Raw genomic sequence first — 18981 nt, 5'->3', positions numbered from 1 at the left:
TTATGAATTTTTCTTATGACAAAGCACTATTCTATCCCCTCCCTATGACAGAGTTTGTTTATCCATTCTCTAATTTTGGGCATGTATCTTGTTTCCAGCTTTTTTTTTGTTATGACAAGTCATGCAGTGATAAACATTTTTATACTTACAGATTGTTCTTATTGTTAATGATATCCTTTGGTTATGATCTTAGTAATGGAATCTTTGGATGAAAGAGTTATGAATGCTTCATATCAAATTGTTCTTCAGAGTGGCTGAAACAATTCACAGCCCCACCAATAATAAATCAGAGTCTTTCCTCTTCTCATAATTCCTCCAACCTTAAATTTTTTCATATTTTGTATTTTTGCTAGCTTGAAAAGTATGAGTGATGTCTTAGCGTTATTATAATTTATATTTTTCTGATTACTAGTAATTTGTAAATTTGAAAGATCAGTAATCTTTCAGTTATCAAGAATTTGTTTTTCATTTTTTAAAGAACCATTTATCATGTTCTTTTCAATTGATTAGGGAATGGCTCTTAATCTTATATATGTATATCAATTTTTTATTTAATGCAAATACTTCTCAATATTTACATATTTTATTTCTTTTTTTAAAATACATTTTAATTGATATATTTTTGTATCACTTTTCTGAAAATGTTAGCCTTTTCTAGAAAACTATCCCTTAAACCACTGAAGAAGAGTGGAAAGAAAGTCAGTTCAGCAAAACTGACATAATGAAAAAATCTTGACATTAAATGCAGTGTTTCACAGCAAATACCTCTGTGAAGAATCAGGGGAGGTGCCTTCCCCTATCTCTTCTTTGGAACCAAGATTAATTATTATAAACATTGCAATTAATTTTATTTGTGTAAAGGCCTTAAAATACTATGTAATTGAGATTTCCCATTTCCTTTTTGACAATCTCTTCTCCCTTCTTTCCTTATATTTAGGATTGATATAAGATTCCACTTTGCTCTGATTATTTTTAATGGTGTGACTTTTTATATTTAAATTCTTTATTCATGGGGAATTTATTATTATGTACTGTATAATATAATCAGCTAAACTTTTGTTTTTACCAGACTAGTTTCCAAAATGTCCTTTCCTAAATAAATAACTTCCTTTCTTAGGCTCATTCCCTCTTCCTAACAAGATAGGAGGTACAGAAGACTGATACCTAGATAGTACTCTCTCCTATTTAATCAGTCTTTTTCTGTAAATTACTATTGGTTGGTTGTTTGGTTGGTTGTAGTCTTCATTATTTAAGAAGACCAAAATAATATCATTAGGCACATTGGATAGAGCACTGGTTTTTGGAATCAGGAAGACAGGAGTTTGAATCCTGCATTCAGACACTTAACCAATTACTAGCTGTGTCACCTTGGGCAAGTCACTTAATGTGTGTCACATCCAGGGCCATCTCCAGTCCTCTTGATTCATATCTGGCTACTGGACTCAGGTGGCTCTGGAGGAGAAAGTGAGGCTGGTGACTTAGCATAGCACCCCCCCCCCAATCCAATTCATGTGCTTATCATGACATCACCTCCTTGATGTCATCATCTTCTTTGAGAATGAAGGATGAAAACACAAAACATAACATTACAGTGTGTCTGACTAATCAGACCAATATGAGCTTAGAATGCTCTACCCTAGGTCTGGCACAAATAGTTCTTGTGAACACCTGGGTACTCTTAACTCCAGTTTCTGGGCATGACTCTGGTAGACTGTCTAGGTTTCATAGATAAACAGCAATGAAGTCAGCACAATGGCTCTGTAGATCTTCAGTTTGGTAGTCAGTCTAATACATTTCTCTCCCATACTTTCTTTCGGAGCCTCCCAAACACTGAGCTAATTCTGGCAATGCATGTGTAAGCCTCCCTGGAAAGTACACTGCCAAGGTAAGTGGATATACTGTTCCACATATGGATGATGGATCACCTGTGTTTTCTTGGTGTTAATTGTCAGGCCAAAATTAGCAGAAGTCACAGAAAATCAATATATATTTTGTTACATTTCAGCTTCAAACAGAATTTGTAAACAGAAAATCATATACCAACACTCCCATTTCTTTAGTCTTGGCTTATTGATTTTTCAAAGTGAAAAATTTTTCATTAGTGTAGTAGCTGACCATGGTGCCATGTTGATCCTCAGTATTGATGTCATGGCTGAAAACATCATGCTAAAAAGGAACAGTCTTATTTCACTCCATTGGTGACTGGGAAAATCACAGGAGCATTGTCCACTATTCAGAACCTGGGCAAGAAAACCTTCATGAAACTGATATACAATATTGATAAATTTCTCTGGGCAACCAAATTTTGGCATAATTTTCCAAAAACCTCAAGATTGGTGCTATCAAAAGCCTTGGGCAGCTCTAGAAATGTTATATACAGAACTCTGTTCTGCTTCTGGCATTTTTTCTGGGAGTTGTTGAGTGGCAAACACCATGTTAACTGTTTCTTGATGCTTTCTAAAGCCACACTGACTCTCAGGAAGGAAATTATCTTCCAGGTGAATTGAGAAAGATTCTGGCAAAAATGTTACCAACAATGATAGGAGAATCTCTATTCCCTTTACCTTTATGGAGAGATGGACAGTGGAAGCATACTTGAATTCCTGAAGGATAACCTCCTTATGCCATATATCCTGGAAAAGTTCAGTCAGCTTTTGGATAAGCAATGGACACTGCACCCTGTAGATCTCAACTAGAATAGAATCAGCACCAGATACTTTGCCACTGGAAAGGAGCCTAATGGCATTCTAAACTCTGCTTCAGTTGGAACTTCAGCTAGGATCAAATTGACCTCAACTTGAGATAAACAGTCAATGGTATCTGCAGTGATTGATGATGTCTATTAAGAACACTATGGAAGTGTTCAGGTAAGCCCAGTGTAGTTCTTGTTTATTTGTTTGTTTTTAATTTAGCAGCTTGTAGATTTCTCTTTTATTTTTATCAGTCTTGATGTTTGCAAGTGTTCTGATCCATTTGAGCAAATACAATACTTTACACCAAAACTCTGAAAACTGCCTGCTATTTTTCTGATCCACTTTTGCCAATTGTATGTTGGCTCAACTTTTCCTCCAAGTTAGCAACACAATGTTCCGGCTCAGAGAGGCACTTTAATCTCTTGACATTAATTCTTCTGGTAGTCATTTTGCCTTGGGGCCACCACTTTGAATGTGAATATTTAGCTTGGAGAGAATCTCTGCACCACACATTGCCTTCATCACTCTCACATCCTGTTTGTCTCTTCTTACAATCACATAGTCTATTAGATGCCAATGTTTGCTGTAAGGATGCATCCAGGAAGTTTTATTGCATTTAGATAAACAAAAGATAGTGTTTGTGATGAGAAGGTCATGAGATACACAAGTCTTCAGTATAAGTGACCATTGCTGTTGCTGTTTCCAACTCTATTCCTCTGAAAGACTCCCTGCCATGTCTTGTACTCTGAGCTTACTTTAGCATTAAAGTCACCCATAATTATAAATTCGTCCTCTTTGAGCACATTGATAATGAACATCTCCAGATCTCCATAAAATTTTTCTTTGGCTTCATCAGGGTTTGTCATGGTGAAAGCATGGATGCTGATGGTGGTGGCATGGCATTTGTCTACAAGTGGCAATCTCATTGCCATTAGTCTGACATTCACTCCTCTTGGTGGGCATATAAACTTGCTGACTAGATTAGTTTTGATTGCAAAACCTATACCAGCTTCACTGCTTTACTACAGTCACTCCAGAAAACAAAATAAAACACGTTTCCAGCTCTGAATTCAGTAAACAAGCCTTCATTTGACACTCTCATTTCAGTCTGGGCTGTTATTTGGATATGATACCTGTTAAGTTCTCCTGCAACAAGAGCTGTTCTTCTTTCACTTCTATTGGATCTTGTCTTATCTATGAATGTGGGCACATTCCATGCACCAATGGTGAGGAGAATCTTCTTGAAGAAGTTTTTGTACATTTTTTTTTTGAACATAGGGTGGGAACTCTTTCTGTTACAGTGATCAGACTAGGGTTGGGTAAATAGACAATTTTTAGGGAACGTTTTCTTGCCCCTTTCTCACACAAGGAGGCAAGCAGTGTGATCATTAAAAGACTGTTCAGGGGCCAGCTAGGTGGTACAGTGGATAGAGCACGAGCCCTGAGTCAAGAGGAACTGAGTTCAAAATCTGCCTCAGACATTTGATACTTAATAGGTAGCTATATGGCCTTGGACAAGTCACTTAACCCCATTGCCTCACAAAAATAAAAAAAAAATAAAAGCTGCTCAGATACCCAACAAGTTGTCAAATCCCACTGTTGCTTCCAGTAAGAGAAAAGATCCTTTGATTTGGATTGCCTGTGTCCAGGGTTGCGACTATGGCTTCCAGTGTATCTGTATTTGCTATTTGTCCGTATTAGTGTCTGTCACCACAGTACTTTGAGATCGAATTGGTAAAATGGTATTGGTGTTATCTTTTGATTCATGCATAAATTGGATTTTAAGTGAGGCAGAGATGCAGGAAGCTGTTGGCCTCACTCTCTCTTCCAGAGTCATCATGTGACAAGACAGAATCAAGAAAACTGGTTATGGGGGAATTCCAGCCAAGATGGCAGAGAGAAGATAGGTACTGTGTTAAAGTCTCCTCCTGATCTTCCCTCATATATAATATGAAACAAATCTCTTAACAAAATTTCAATCGACAAAACCCAGAAAGAAGAGCTAGGAGAAGAACATCTACCTCAAGGTTTGTCTTCTGGGCTCTTGGGTGAGCCTGGGTGCAGAGGGCAGACTGTACCTGGAGCACAGGACAGGGTGAGAGCCTGAGAGTGAGACTAGCCTGATCAGTGATGGGGCTAGAGCCTGAGAGCAGGATGGGCCTGACCAGCTGTGGGGGCGAGGGCCAACTGGGGAGCAGATGCATTGGTTGTGGCACTGACGGTCTGGAGCTTGCCAGCAGGGCTGGAGGGTGAGTTCCAGTATGGTAGAGTTGCAGACATTGATCCCTGGGCTCCTCTGGTATGGAGGAACTGAGTCCATACCTTCATTTCAGCTGAAACCTCTTTCCAGAATAAACACAATTATAGCCATTATAACACATTATAACATATTATAATACAATTATAGCCCATCTCCACTCCAAACTCAGGTGTGAGCAGCAGAGCTCCCTCAGCTGTGAATAGGGAGAGCAATTACCTTTCCCACCATTGTTCGAAGATAAAAGTATTCAGCAGCTTCAACCAATTCCTCCAGGCCAAGGGAGAGGGCCTTAAATCAAGGTCACAGACACTCCATAGAAAGCAACCAACCCAGCCTACTGATTGGGCCTACTTAGAGTTACTAAACCCAGTGAGTAAAGCCTCTAGGGACATCAACACCAAAATTCTGTGAACCAGTCCTTCCCCACACAAGGTCTTAGGAAAATGAAGAAAGGCCAGTGAAAAAGGAGGGTCCATAGAAAAATTCCTAGAAAGAAAAGACCCTAACTCAGAAAGACCTAGAACCTCTGAGGAGAATATGATCTGGTCTCTAGCACAGAAAGACTTCCTTGAAGAAATCAGGAAGGAGTTTAAAAATCAATTGGAAAATTTGGGAGAGAAAATTAACTCCATGCAACAAGAATACAAATCCTTAGAAAATACAATTGGACAAATGCAAAAAGAAAGTAATTCTCTCAAAACCTCAATTGGTCAGATGGAAAACTCTTTTAAAAATAGAATTGACTAATTGGAAAAGGTGTTGCAAAAGGTAAATGAAGAAAATTCTTCTCTTAAAAAAAGAATGGAGACTGTGGAAACTAATGGCTTCATGATACAGCAAAAGACTGTTAAACAAAACCAAAAAAATCAAAAAAAGAAGAAAATGTAAAATACCTCATCAGCAAAACCTTCACCTCTAGAATAGATCAAGAAGGGACAACCTGAGAATTACTGATCTTCATGAAAAACATTAAAGAGAAAAAAAAGCCTGGACTTAATATTGCAAGATTTAGTGAGGAGAAACTGCCCTGTTATCATGAAACCAGAGGGCAAAAATAGATATTGGCGGCAGCTAGTTGGTTCAGTGGATAAAGCACCGGCCCTGGAGTGTACTTGAGTTCAAATCTGACCTCAGACACTTAATAATTACCTAGCTGTGTGGCCTTGGGCAAGCCATTTAACCCCATTTGCCTTGCAAAAAAAAAACTAAAAAAAATAGATATTGAAAGAATACATATATCCCTCCTGAAAGAGATCCTAAAATGAAAATACCAAGGAATGTTGTGGTCAAATTCCAGAACTATCAGATAAAAGAAAATCCTGCAAGCAGCCAGAAAGAAACAATTTAGTTACCAAGGAGCCACAGTAAGGATTGCACAGGACCTCACTGCATCAACATTAAGGGATCGAAGGGCCTGGAATGAGATATTCTGAAGAGCAATGGAGCCTGGGATGCAGCCAAGAATCCACTACCAAGCAAAACTGAGCCTTCTCTTCCAGGGAAAAGATGGACATTTATTGAAATAAGAGACTTCCAACATTTCCTGATGAAAAGACCAGTGCTAAATAGAAAATATGGACAATAAACAGGAGGCTCAATAGATGCATAAAAAGGTAAAGAAAAAAGTAAAGAAAAAACTACTATCTAATAAGATGAAATTGGCTATATTCCCACCTGGAAGAAAGATTCTCATAACTCTTGAGAATTGTAACTCTATTAGAGAGAATATATACATAGCCAGAAGTGATGGACACTCACGACTTTTTTGGGACATAGTAAAAATCATATGCAATATTGGGCCAGGGAGATATAGACCTAAAACTAATTGGAAGCTAAATAACCTCATTTTTAAAAATGAGTGGATCAAACAACAAATTATAGAAAAAAAATTAATTATATTATCCTAGATAATGGCAATAATGAAACAACATGCCAAAAGCTATAGGATACACTCAAGGCGACTTTCAGGGGCTATATTATATCTTTAAATGCTTACATGAATAAATTAGAGAAAGAGGAAATCAATGAACTAAATATGCAACTGAAAAAATAAGAGAGAGCAGGCCGTCACCCCTTCCCCTTCCCCGCGGCTGCCATGAAAAACTCAGGAGATTAAGGTGGACATCAAGTTCAAGAGCGCGGGGCCTGGGCAGAAACTCGTGGACACAGGGGAAAAAGTCTCCAAGGAAAGACAGAATCAGCAGGTAACCAAGCAATCCCGCCAAGGACCAACCAATGAAGCCCAAATGGCAGTAGCAGCGGCACTGGCCAGGCTGGAGTAGAAGCAACCCCGATCCCGGGGACTCACGTCCCAAGATTCTATCCGAACCAAGTAAGGAAGGAATTACAGGCAGAAGCCACTGTTAGTGGGATTGCTGAGTCAGCTGTAATAAATGTGATGCCTGAGGCGAAGGAGGAGGGATCTTCAAACCTGTCTGTGTCTAGGGTTTATTTTACCTGCCTGTTCACTGGAGCCATCTTGAGAAAAGACCAGCGGGATGCTTATATCAAAGAGGCCATCAACAAGCACTCAGACAAAGACCCAGTGGCTGCTTCCATCATGAGGATCCATACATTCAACAGCGACCCAGAGAAAGTGAAACTGGGGGTGGACACCATTGCCAAGTACCTGGACAACATCCATCTTCACCCAGAAGAAGAGAAATACAGGAAAATCAAATTGCAAAACATAGTGTTTCAGGAGCGAATCAACTGCCTAGAAGGGGCTAATGAGTTTTTTGAGGCCATTGGATTTGAGAAGATAATTCTCCCTGTTCCAGAACAAGAAACCTCTGAGGAATATTATGTTCTGAGTGAGGAAGCTCTGGCCCATGTAGAGAAACTGGAAGAACACAAAGTCACCCTGCAGGGCTCAGAGCCAGTACGAGCTCAGCTGGCCCGGCAGCAATGAGTATTCAAGCCCTCCCCTCTGGCTGCTCAGTTTGACCTACCTGGAGACTTCTTCAACCTCACAACAGAGGAGCTTAAAGGGGAGCAGAAGCTAAGGATGGACACTGTGGAACGGCTGACTGTGCTTCAGACCAAAGCCATGCGGGAGAAGGAGGAGCAACGGGAAATGCGAAAATATACCTATACCCTCTTACGAGTTCGCTTTCCAGATGGGCACATCCTCCAGGGTACGTTCTATGCTCGAGAGAGGCTGTCTGCACTCTACAGCTTTGTGAGGGAGGCATTGCAGAATGACTGGCTGCCCTTTGAATTGCTTTCTGCAGGCGGGAATAAACTGTTGGATGAAAACTTAGCCTTCAATGAATGTGGGCTGGTGCCTTCAGCTCTTCTGACTTTCACTTGGGACACAGGCATCTTGGAAGATATCAAGGCATCAGGAGCTGAGCAGGCCCTGGGAATTCTGAAACCTGAACTTCTTGCAACTGTGGAAAAGCTCGCATGAAATAAAACCAGGCTTGGCCTCAGCCCCCCCCCAAAAAAAAAATAACAGAGAACAAATTGAAAACCTCCAATTAAATACCAAATTAAAAATTCTAATAATTAAAGGAGAAATTAATAAAATCAAAAGCAATAAAACTATTGAACTAATAAATAAAACTAATTTGGTTTATGAAAAAAATAAAATTGATAACCTTCTGGTCAACTTGATTTAAAAAAAAGTAAGAAAAAACCAAATTGCTATTATTATAAATGAAAAAGGTAAATTCACCACCAATGAGGAGGAAATTAAAGTAATAATTTGGAATTATTTTGCCCTACTCTATGCCAATAAATTTGACAATCTAATTGAAATGAGTGAATATTTTCAAAAATATAAGTTGCGCAGATTAAATGAAAAGGAAATTAAAAATCTAAATAACCCTATCTCAGAAAAAGAAAATTCAACAAGCCATTATTGAACTCCCTAAGAAAATTGAATGGACAACACCAGAATTCACAAGTGAATTCTATCAAACATTTAAGGAACAATTGGTTCTAATTCTATGTAAACTATTTGGAAAAATAGGTGAAGACAGAACTCTGCCAAACTCTTTCACCAATATGGTGCTGATACCTAAACCAGGAAGAGTTAAAACAGAGAAAGAAAATTAAAGACCTATCTCCCTGATGAATATAGATGCAGAAATCTTAAATAAAATCTTAGCAAGATGATTACAACAAGCTATCACTAGGATAATACACTATGATCAAGTAGAATTTATCCCAGGAATGCAGGGTTGGTTCAATTTTGTATAAACTGTTAGGTTTGTTAATGATATCATTAATTATACTATTAGAAATCATATGATTATATCAGTAGATGCTGAAAAAGCTTTTTTTGGAGGGGGGCAAGGCAATGGGGTTAAGTGGCTTGCCCAAAGCCACACAGCTAGGTAATTATTAAGTGTCTGAGGCTGGATTTGAGCTCAGTTACTCCTGACTCCAGGGCCAGTGCTCTATCCACTGTGCCACCTTGCCGCTCCCTGAAAAAGCTTTTGACAAAATACAGCACCCATTTCTACTAAAAACACTAGAGAATGTAGGAATAAATGGCTCATTCCTTAGAATAATAAGCAGTATCTATATGAAACCATCAGCAAGCATTATATGCAATGGGAATAGGCTAGAGGCATTCGCAATAAGATCACGGGTGAAGCAGTGATGCCCATTATCATTACTACTATTTGATATTGTGTTAGAATTGTTAGCTTCAGTAATAAGAGAAGAACAGGAAATTGAAAGAATTAGAATTGGGAAGGAAGAGAGAAAACACTCACTCTTTGCAGATGACATGGTGGTATACCTAGAGAATCCCAAGAAATCATCTAAAACTCTACTAGAAACAATTAGCAACTTTAGCAAAGTTGCATAATATAAAAATAAACCCTCATAAATCCTCAACATTTCTATGTATGACTAGTATGATACAGCAGAAAGAGCTAGAAAGAGAAATCCCATTCCAAGTAACCTCAGACAGTATAAAATACCTGGGATTCTACCTGCCAAGGTAGACTCAGAAACTTTTTGAAAACAATTAAGAAACACTTCTCACACAAATAAAATCAGATTTAAATAACTGGGCAGACATCAACTGCTCATGGATGTGTCGAGCAAATATAATAAAAATAACAATTCTACCAAAACTAAATCACTTGTTTAGCACCCTACCAATCAAAATTCCAAAAAAATTACTTTAATGAGTTAGAAAAAGTTGTAAGTAAATACATATGGAGAACTAAAAGTCAAGAATTTCCAAGGATTCAATGAAAAAAACTACAAAAGAAGGTGGCTTAGCCTTACCAGATCTAAAATTATAAAGCATCAGTCATCAAAACTGTCTGGTATTGGATAAGAAATAGAGTGGTGGATCAGTGGAATAGACTAGGTATACTAGCAAGAAGTGATTATAGTAATCTGCTGTTTGATAAACCCAAATAGTCCAGCATTGGGATAAAAAAAATCTTCGATAAAAACTCTTAGGGATTTGGAAGTTAGTATCGAAGAAACTTAGATTAGACCAACACCTCATACCCTATACCAAAATAAGATCCAAATGAATACACAATTTAGACATAAAAAACAATATTATAAGCAAACTAGAAGATCAAGGAGCAGTTTACCGTCAGATCAATGGAAAGGGAATCAGTTGATGACCAAGGAAGAGATGGAGAACATCATTAAAAACAAACTAGATAGTTTTGATTTCATTAAATTAAAAAGTTTTTGCACAGACAAAACCACGATCAAAAGAAATGTAGTAAATTGGGAAACAATTTTTATAACTAGTTTTTCTGACAAAGGACTCATTTCTAAAATATACAGAGAATTGAGTCAAATTGTCAAAAAAACAAGCCATTCCCCAATTGACAAATGGTCAAAGGATATGCAAAGGCAATTTACAGATGAGTAAATCAAAGCAATCCATAGTCATATGAAAATTGATCTAAATAATTATTTATTAGAGAAATGCAAATTAAAGCATCTTTGAGATACCACCTCACACCTCTCAGACTGACCAATATGACCAGAAAGGACAATAATCAATGTTGGAGGGGATATGGGAAATCTGGGACACTAATACATTGTTGGTGAACTCACCAACTGTGAATTCATCCAAACTTTCTGGAGAGGAATTTGGAATTATGCCCAAAGGGCAACAAATATGTGCATACCCTTTGATCCAGTAATACTACTGCTAGATCTATCCCCTGAATATATTATGAAAAAGGGTAAAAATATCACTTGTACAAAAATATTCATGGCAGCCCTGTTTGTGGTGACAAAGAATTGGAAATTGAGTGAATGTCCATTAGTTGAGGAATGACTTAAGATACTGTGCTATATGTATGTCATGGAACACTATTGTTCTATTAGAAACCAGGAGGGATGGGAATTCAGGGAAGCCTGGAATGATTTGCATGAACTGATCCTGAGAGACATGAGCAGAACCAGAACAACACTGAACAATCTAACAGTAACATGGATGTGATGATCAACCTTGATGGACTTGCTCATCATCAGTGCAACAATCAGGGATAGTTTTGGACTATCTGCGATGGAGAATACCATCTGTATCCAGAGAAAGAATTGTGGAATTTGAACAAAGACCAAAGACTATTACCTTTATTTTAAAAAAAAAAAACTCTTATTATGTAATTTTGCTATCTTTATTTTTCTTCCCTTAGTACATGATTCCTCTCTCATCACATTCAACTTAGATCAGTTTATACCATGGAAACTATGGGGGGAGGGAAGCAAGATTAAGGGGAAAATTGTATAACTCAAATTAAATAAAATCTTTCTAAAAAATGAATTGTCAAGTCTAATCTATTTTGAGTGTGTGCAGAGGAATATTTCATTTTTATTTTTGTTTATCTGGAATCTAACATAATACCTAAATAAATAATGCTTAATATTGTAAAGTAAAATAAAAGACAACTGGTGATAGAAAAGTAAAAGAACAGGATAGGCTTGCTTCTAAGAAATTCCAAAGGTATTAAAATTATGACTAAATTTTGGAGAGATAGATCCCACAGAAAGATATAGTGAGGCAATTCTCCAGCCCAAGGTAACTTGGAAGATCTGTGGCAAAGCTTTGTTCCATTGGGGTTGGAGGGGGGGGCTGCAATGCATTTAGGATTGCACAGCACCAGAGTGAATGAACAAATGAGCTCCAGTCTTCCAGAAACAGCTCACAGGATGCCTGGGTCCCTGGGGTACCTGAAGTCATGCAGTGGAATTGGGATTCAGACCTCCAAACCCAGGGATCAATAAGCACAACTTGGAAGATCATTGGGAAGCTTCTGCCAGAGAAAGTGTGGAGTCTACCAGGCCTGAGGAGCCAATCAGCAGGGAGCCTCCTGGCAATTGCTTCAAGAAGTTCAGCCCTCAGAAAATAAAGGGGTTGGGGGAGTCTGTTGAGGTCTCTCCACTATCCCTGGAACAAGACTCTTATTTATTTATTTAAGGCAATTGGGTTAAATGGCATACCTAAGTTCATGCACCTAGCTAATTATTTAACCAGATTTAAGCTCAGGTCCTCCTGACTCCAGGGCTAGTTCTTTATCCACTTGATGCCTAGCTTCCCCTGGAACAGGACTTTTGTATTTTGTCCACATTAAGACCCTGGTCAAACTCTGAACCCTCTCCCCTCATTGCCATAGAGCAAGGGCCTTCCTCATAGCTCCAGGGCAGGGCAGAGTGCTTATGGTCATCCATAGACCAGAGAATAAGCCAGGAGAGCTGTCAGAGCCTCTCATAATTCATTGAAAGAACTGAGGTCCTTGTGGAGGTGTCCCAATGACACTCAAAAGCTGGGAAGCACCTCAAAACCAGGTCATGAGCTGGGGAAATGAGTAAACAGAAAAAAAGAACTTGACCATAAATAATTACTTTGGTCTCATGGAAGATCAAAACATACACTCAGAAGATGAAAATTTCAAGCTATTGTATCCCAAGTTCCCAAGAAAAATAGAATTTGAACTAAGGCTATGGGTGAGCTCAAAAAATATTTTGAAAATCCACTAAGGAAGGTAGAGGAAAAAATGGGAAGAGAAGTGAGAGAGATGCAGGAAAATCATGATAACCAAGTCAACAGTTTAATCAAGGTGATACCAAAAAATGGAAGAAAATAACATGTTAAAAAACCGGCTTAGATCAAATGGAAAAAAGCAGTCCATAAAGTTAATGAGGGTAGAAGAATGCCTTAAAAAAGCAGAATTGGCCAAATGGAAAAGGAGATATGATAGCTGTCTGAAGGGAAAAAAACTCCCTTAAATGTAGAATGGAGCTAAAGGAAGTTGATGAGTTGATGACTCTGTGAGGAATCAGGAAACAATAAAACAAAACCAAATAATGAAAAACTAGAAGAAAATGTGAAATATCTCATTGGAAAAATAAACTGCCCTGGAAAACAGATTCAGGAAAGATAACGTAAAAATTATTGGACTATCTGAAAGTCATGACCAGGAAAAGAGCCCTAATTTCATTTTAAAATTATTTTAAAATAATTTTTAAGTCATTTAATAATTTTTTAAAAAATTCTACAGGAAAATTGCCCTGATATACTAGAAGCAGAGGGTAAATAGAAATTGAGAGATCACCTCCTGAAAGAAATCCCAAAAAATAACTCCCAGGAATATTATTCAAGTCAAATTCCAGACTTCCAATTCAAAAAGAATGTTACAAGCAGCCAGGAAGAAACAAGTCAAATATCATGGAGCTACAGTCAGGATTACACAGGACTTAGTAGAATCCACATTAAGAGTCCATAGGGTGGGGCGGCTAGGTGGCATAGTGGAGAAAGCACTGGCCTTGGAGTCAGGAGTACCTGGGTTCAAATCCGGTCTCAGACACTTAATAATTACCTAGCTGTGTGGCCTTGGGCAAGCCACTTAACCCCATTTGCCTTGCAAAAATCTAAAAAAAAAAAAGAGTCCATGGGGGGGGCGTGGCTACATGGCACAGTGGATAGAGCACTGGCCCCGGAGTCAGGAGTACCTGAGTTGAAATCTGGCCTCAGACACTTAATAATTACCTAGCTGTGTGGCTTGGGCAAGCCACTTAACCCAATTGCCTTGCAAAAACTAAAAAAAAAAAGTCCATAGGTCTTGGAATATAATATTCTGGATGGCAATAGAGCTTGCATTACAATCAAGAATCAATTACTCAGCAAAACTGAACATCCTTTTCCAGGGCAAAAGATGGACATTCAGTGAAATAGGGGAATTTAAAATGTTTCTGTTGAAGTGACCAGAGCTGAACAGAAAGTTTGATCTCCAAGTACAGGACTCAGTTGAACCATAGAGAGAGTGGGACAAGAAGGGTAAGTTATGAGCAATTTAATGATGTTGAACTGCTTGTATTCCTGTATGGAAAATGATACTGATAATATGCATTTGAACCTTCTCAATTAATAGAACAGTTAGAAGGAACATATCTAGACATGGTACAGAGAGAGCTAATTTGAAGGTATAATGTATTATAATGATGGAATCAATAGATGAAAAAAGGAATGTATGTAGGGAAAGGAGAGGTAGAATAGAGTAAGATATTTCATGTAAAAGAGTCAACAGTGGAGTGGAAGTGGGGGAAGGTGAGGAGGAGTAAGTGAGCCTTCATTCTCATTGGAGAAGAAACAATATACACACTCAATAGAAGAAAACAATATACACACCCGCAGAGGAAAAAGGAGAGGATGGGAATGGGAGAAAAGGTATTGGGGGGACTAATAGGTAATAGAGGAGAGGGAAGATTGTGGGAGAGGGTACTTAGATACAAAACACTTTTTTTGTTGTTTTTTTTTTTGCAGGGTGGTGGGATTGGTTGGCCTGCTCCAGACCACGTGACTGGATGGTTGTTGGGTGTTTGGGATAGGGCTTGAGCTTTGGTGCTCCTGGTCCCAGGGCCAGTTCCCTGTCTTCTGTAACATTTGGCTGTCTTATAACTCACTTTTGAGGAGGGCAAAAAGTAACGGAGAGAGAGAATAGAATGAATGGGAGTAGGGAGGAATTGATGGAGGGAAATACAATTAGCAGTAGCAACTGTGGGAAAAAATATGGAAGCAACTTCTCTGATTGATTTATGATAAAGAATGCAATCCATCCCAGAGACAACTGATGGAATCCAAACATAGATTGAAATACAATTTTTTTCCTTTTTCTGTCACTTTATTTTTCTTGCAGTATTTTATCTTACAACAAGATTATTTTAGTGAAGTGTAAACAAATAAATAAAAAGAAATAAATTAAATAATATTAATAAAAGACAACTGGTGATGACTTTAGATTCAGTGTATGACCTTAGCAATTTCCATGTCTAACCATCTAAGTGATCCATAGCAACTGCTTTAGCTGCCTTCATAGCCATTGGAACAAAGTGTTCACATTTACCCATTTCTCCAGTGGATGCCTTCATATGTTGGGGTAGACACCCTTTCCCCCCCTACTCATGGATGAGTTTGACTCTTTTTCAGATACCCTCAACCTGGTTTAACCCATCTGCTGAAATGGTTTGTGGCCACTCTATGCTACAACTTTTTGGAGCCATAGATGAGAGTTAGGTGACTCAGGTATACATCAAAGGTGGAAATTGGCCCTGAAAAGGACTTAGCAGTCCTCACACCAGAGACACTTGTCTTCCTTGAATACACCCTGTGTCCCTGAATTTATTGTAATACTCAGGAAATTGCATTTTCAGTTCAGCTGATATCTAATAGGAGTTTGAGAAGACTAGTTATCTTACTATCGTCATGTCTTTAATCCTTGGTTAATGCCAATACTTTTATAAGTATGATTGATTTCTCCACTAATAAAGATTATTATCACTCTGTGTCTTCTCATCCTGTATGATTAGGGCCCAGGTACCTCTCCAGTCGTCCTCTGTGTTTTCTCCTATTTTCTGATTACCAGAGCAAGACTCAGATTGTCAGTTTGTTTTTCCAAGTTTTCATAACATGGCCAACACCCTCTTTTCAGAGAACCTCAGAGTTGGAGACCATATCCTTTATTTTGTAACTGAAAAAGGATACCTTCTTTACCCAATGATGTAAAACTCAAATAGAAATGGATCCCTCTAGCAGACATTGACTTACAAAACTGAAAATATTATCTGTGTTGTATTTTTATTTTGTTAAATACTTTCCAATTAAATTTTAATCTGTATTTAGGAATTTTGTAGACCAAGGTAAGAGTTTGAGACCTCTGCTGAAATACACACCTGAAAAATGATTGTCTGGGTTTTGCTTGATGACTTCTGATAAAGGAAATCCTTTCTCTCCCTAGGCAATATTTCACTTTCTTATAGCTTCAATTATTAGAAAGATTTTTCTTAGGTTAAGCCTAAATTTGTCTCTCAACATTTTTACCTATTGTTCCTTGTTCTACATTCAGAATGATACGAATCCCTTTTCCTTTTACTATTAGTGAATAGGGCAATCTTGTCTCTTGGAAGTCATCTCTTCTCCAGGTTCAATATAGGTCATCCTTCAGCTGATTATCATATGGAATTTGTTTTTTGGCCATTTCCTTGAGTTCCCAATTGCTGTCACAAGAAGAGCTGCTGTAATTATTTGTCTACAAATTGGTTCTCCCTTTTCTTTGATCTATTTGGGATACAGATCTAGTAGTGATAGTGCTGGGTCAAAAGGTATGCACAATTTTTTAGTCCTTTGGGCATAATTCCAAATTATTTTTAGAATGGTTGGATCAGCTCATAACTCTGTCAGTAGTGCATTAGTGTCTGTATTTTCCATCTCCCCTTTAGAATTTATCATTTTTCTTTTCTGTCATATTAGTTAATCCAGTGGATATGCATTGATACTTTAGTTGTTTTAATTTGAATGTCATTAATCAGTAGTGATTTAGAGTGTTTTCATAAGGCTATTGAATTTTTATTGTCATTCTCTCTGATATAATTATTTATTGTTTGTCTACTAGACCATTCATTCTTTAGATTAACTTATTTTTTCTCCAATTTTGAATCTTTGTTTCCTTGGTCTCTCATTGAATATAATTTTATTGCATTACAATATGAAAAGGATACATTTAGTATTTGTGCTTTTTTGCATTTACTTATAAAGTTTGAAATGTCCCAATTTATGTCCAGTTTTTATAAGGTTTTGTTAGCACTCAAAAATGGTATGTTCCTCTCTATTCCCCATTTAGTTCTCTCCAGACAGCTACCATATCTAGCTTAATATTCTAATTAGATTTATGTAGTTCTTTTTTTTAGCAATGGACCTAGAAATTCATTCATTTATTTATTTATTTATAAATATTTTTTTTCCCCAATTACATTTTAAAACAAATTTTATATTCATTTTTATAAAATTTGAGTTCCAAATATCCATCCCCTCCTTGCCCTTCCCTCTTCCTTGCCCTTAAATAGTTGTGAAAGAAAAAAACATAAAAAGTATAAAGTTAAGTGAAATAAGTATGCTTAGATCTTTATTCAGATCAGTTCTTTATCTGGAGGAAGATAACATTTTCCTTCCTGAGTCCTTTTTACTTGTCCTGTCTTATTATGTTGATGAGAAATACTGAGTCGTTACTAATATTTTTAAGGTTTTTACAAGGCAATGGGGTTAAGTGGTTTTCCCAAGGCCACACAGCTAGGTATTTATTAAGTATCTGAGGCTGGATTTGACTCAGTTACTCCTGACTCCAGGACTGGTGCTCTATCCACTGTGCCACTTAGCTACCCCTAATTACTAGTTGTTTGTCACATAACGTTGGTGCTATTGTGTACTATTTTCCTGATTTTGCTCATTTCATTTTGCATCAGTTTGTATAAGCTTTTCCAGGACCTTCTGAAATCTGCCTATTCATCTCTTATTGTATTACTATTGTAATACTATTCAATACTATTGTATTCCATTATATTCATGTACCAGAGCTATTGAGCCATTCCCCAATTGATGGGCATCCCCTCAATTTCCAATATTTTGCCACCATGAAAAGTACTCCTGTAAATATTTTTGCATATGTAGGTCCCTTTCCCTTTTTTATAATTTCTTTGAGATACAGACCTAATAGTGGAAGTACTAGATCAAATGGTAGGTGCACAGTTGGTTGCCCTTTGGGTATAGTTCCAAATTGCTCTCCAGAATGGTTGATCAATTCACAATTCCACCAACAGGACAGTGTCCCAATTTTCCCACATTTTCAACTTTTGATGTTTTCCTTTTTAGTCATATTAACCACTCTGATAGGTGTGAAGTGGTACCTAAGAGTTGTTTTACTTTGTATTTCTCTAATCAAAAGTGATTTGGGTTTTGTTTGTACAAAAGCTTATTTAATGTAACCAAAATTATATATTTTGCATTTCATAATGTTCTATATCTCTTTTTTGGTCATGAATCTGTAATTCACTTAACTTCTCTTTTAAGAATTTGAATGCCAGGGGTGACTAGGTAGTGCAGTGGATAGAGCACTGGCCCTGGAGTCAGGAGTACTTGAGTTCAAATATGACCTTGGACACTTAATAATTACCTAGCTGTGTGGCCTTGGGCAAGCCACTTAACCCCATTTGCTATGAAAAAAAAAAAATTTGAATGCCAGGAGCAGCTAGGTGCACAGTGGATAGAGCACCAGCCCTGGAGTCAGGAGTACCGAAGTTCAAATATGGCCTCAGCCACTTAATAATTACCTAGCTGTGTGGCCTTGGGCAAGCTACTTAAACTCAGTGCCTTGCAAAAAAACCTAAAAAAAAAATAATTTGAATGCTAAGTCATTCCCCAATTGATAAATGGTCAAGGAATATGAATAGGCTGTTCTAAAATGAAAAAAAATTAAGGCTATCTTTAGGCATCTGGAAAAAGTATCCAAAACATTTATTGATTACAGAAATCTAAATTAAACATACTCTGAGGTACCACTTCATACCTGTCAGATTACCCAATATGACAAAAAAAGGTAAATGATCAGTGCGGGAAACCTAGGACACTTATTTGTTATTGGTGCAGTTGTGAACTCAGCCAACTTTTCTGGAGAGCAATTTGGAAATTTGCCCTTGCATCCAGCACTATCACTATTGGCTCTATATCCCAAAGAGATTGTAAGAAAGGGTAAAAAAATCCAT

The 18981-nt window shown here is 37.5% G+C and overlaps 1 protein-coding gene and 1 pseudogene across 9 annotated transcripts in view; both read left to right on the top strand.

The window, feature by feature from the left end:
• FTO (FTO alpha-ketoglutarate dependent dioxygenase) overlaps positions 1 to 18981 on the top strand; it is a 477648-nt gene that overhangs the window by 223418 nt on the left and 235249 nt on the right. The window lies entirely within an intron of this gene.
• LOC141505463 (UBX domain-containing protein 6 pseudogene) lies at positions 613 to 16734 on the top strand (annotated as a pseudogene).

This window comes from Macrotis lagotis, chromosome 1 (assembly GCF_037893015.1).
Source record: "Macrotis lagotis isolate mMagLag1 chromosome 1, bilby.v1.9.chrom.fasta, whole genome shotgun sequence".
NCBI lineage: Eukaryota > Metazoa > Chordata > Mammalia > Peramelemorphia > Peramelidae > Macrotis > Macrotis lagotis.
The sequence above is the reverse complement of the archived record's forward strand: the minus strand, read 5'-3'. Positions and strand labels throughout refer to the sequence as shown.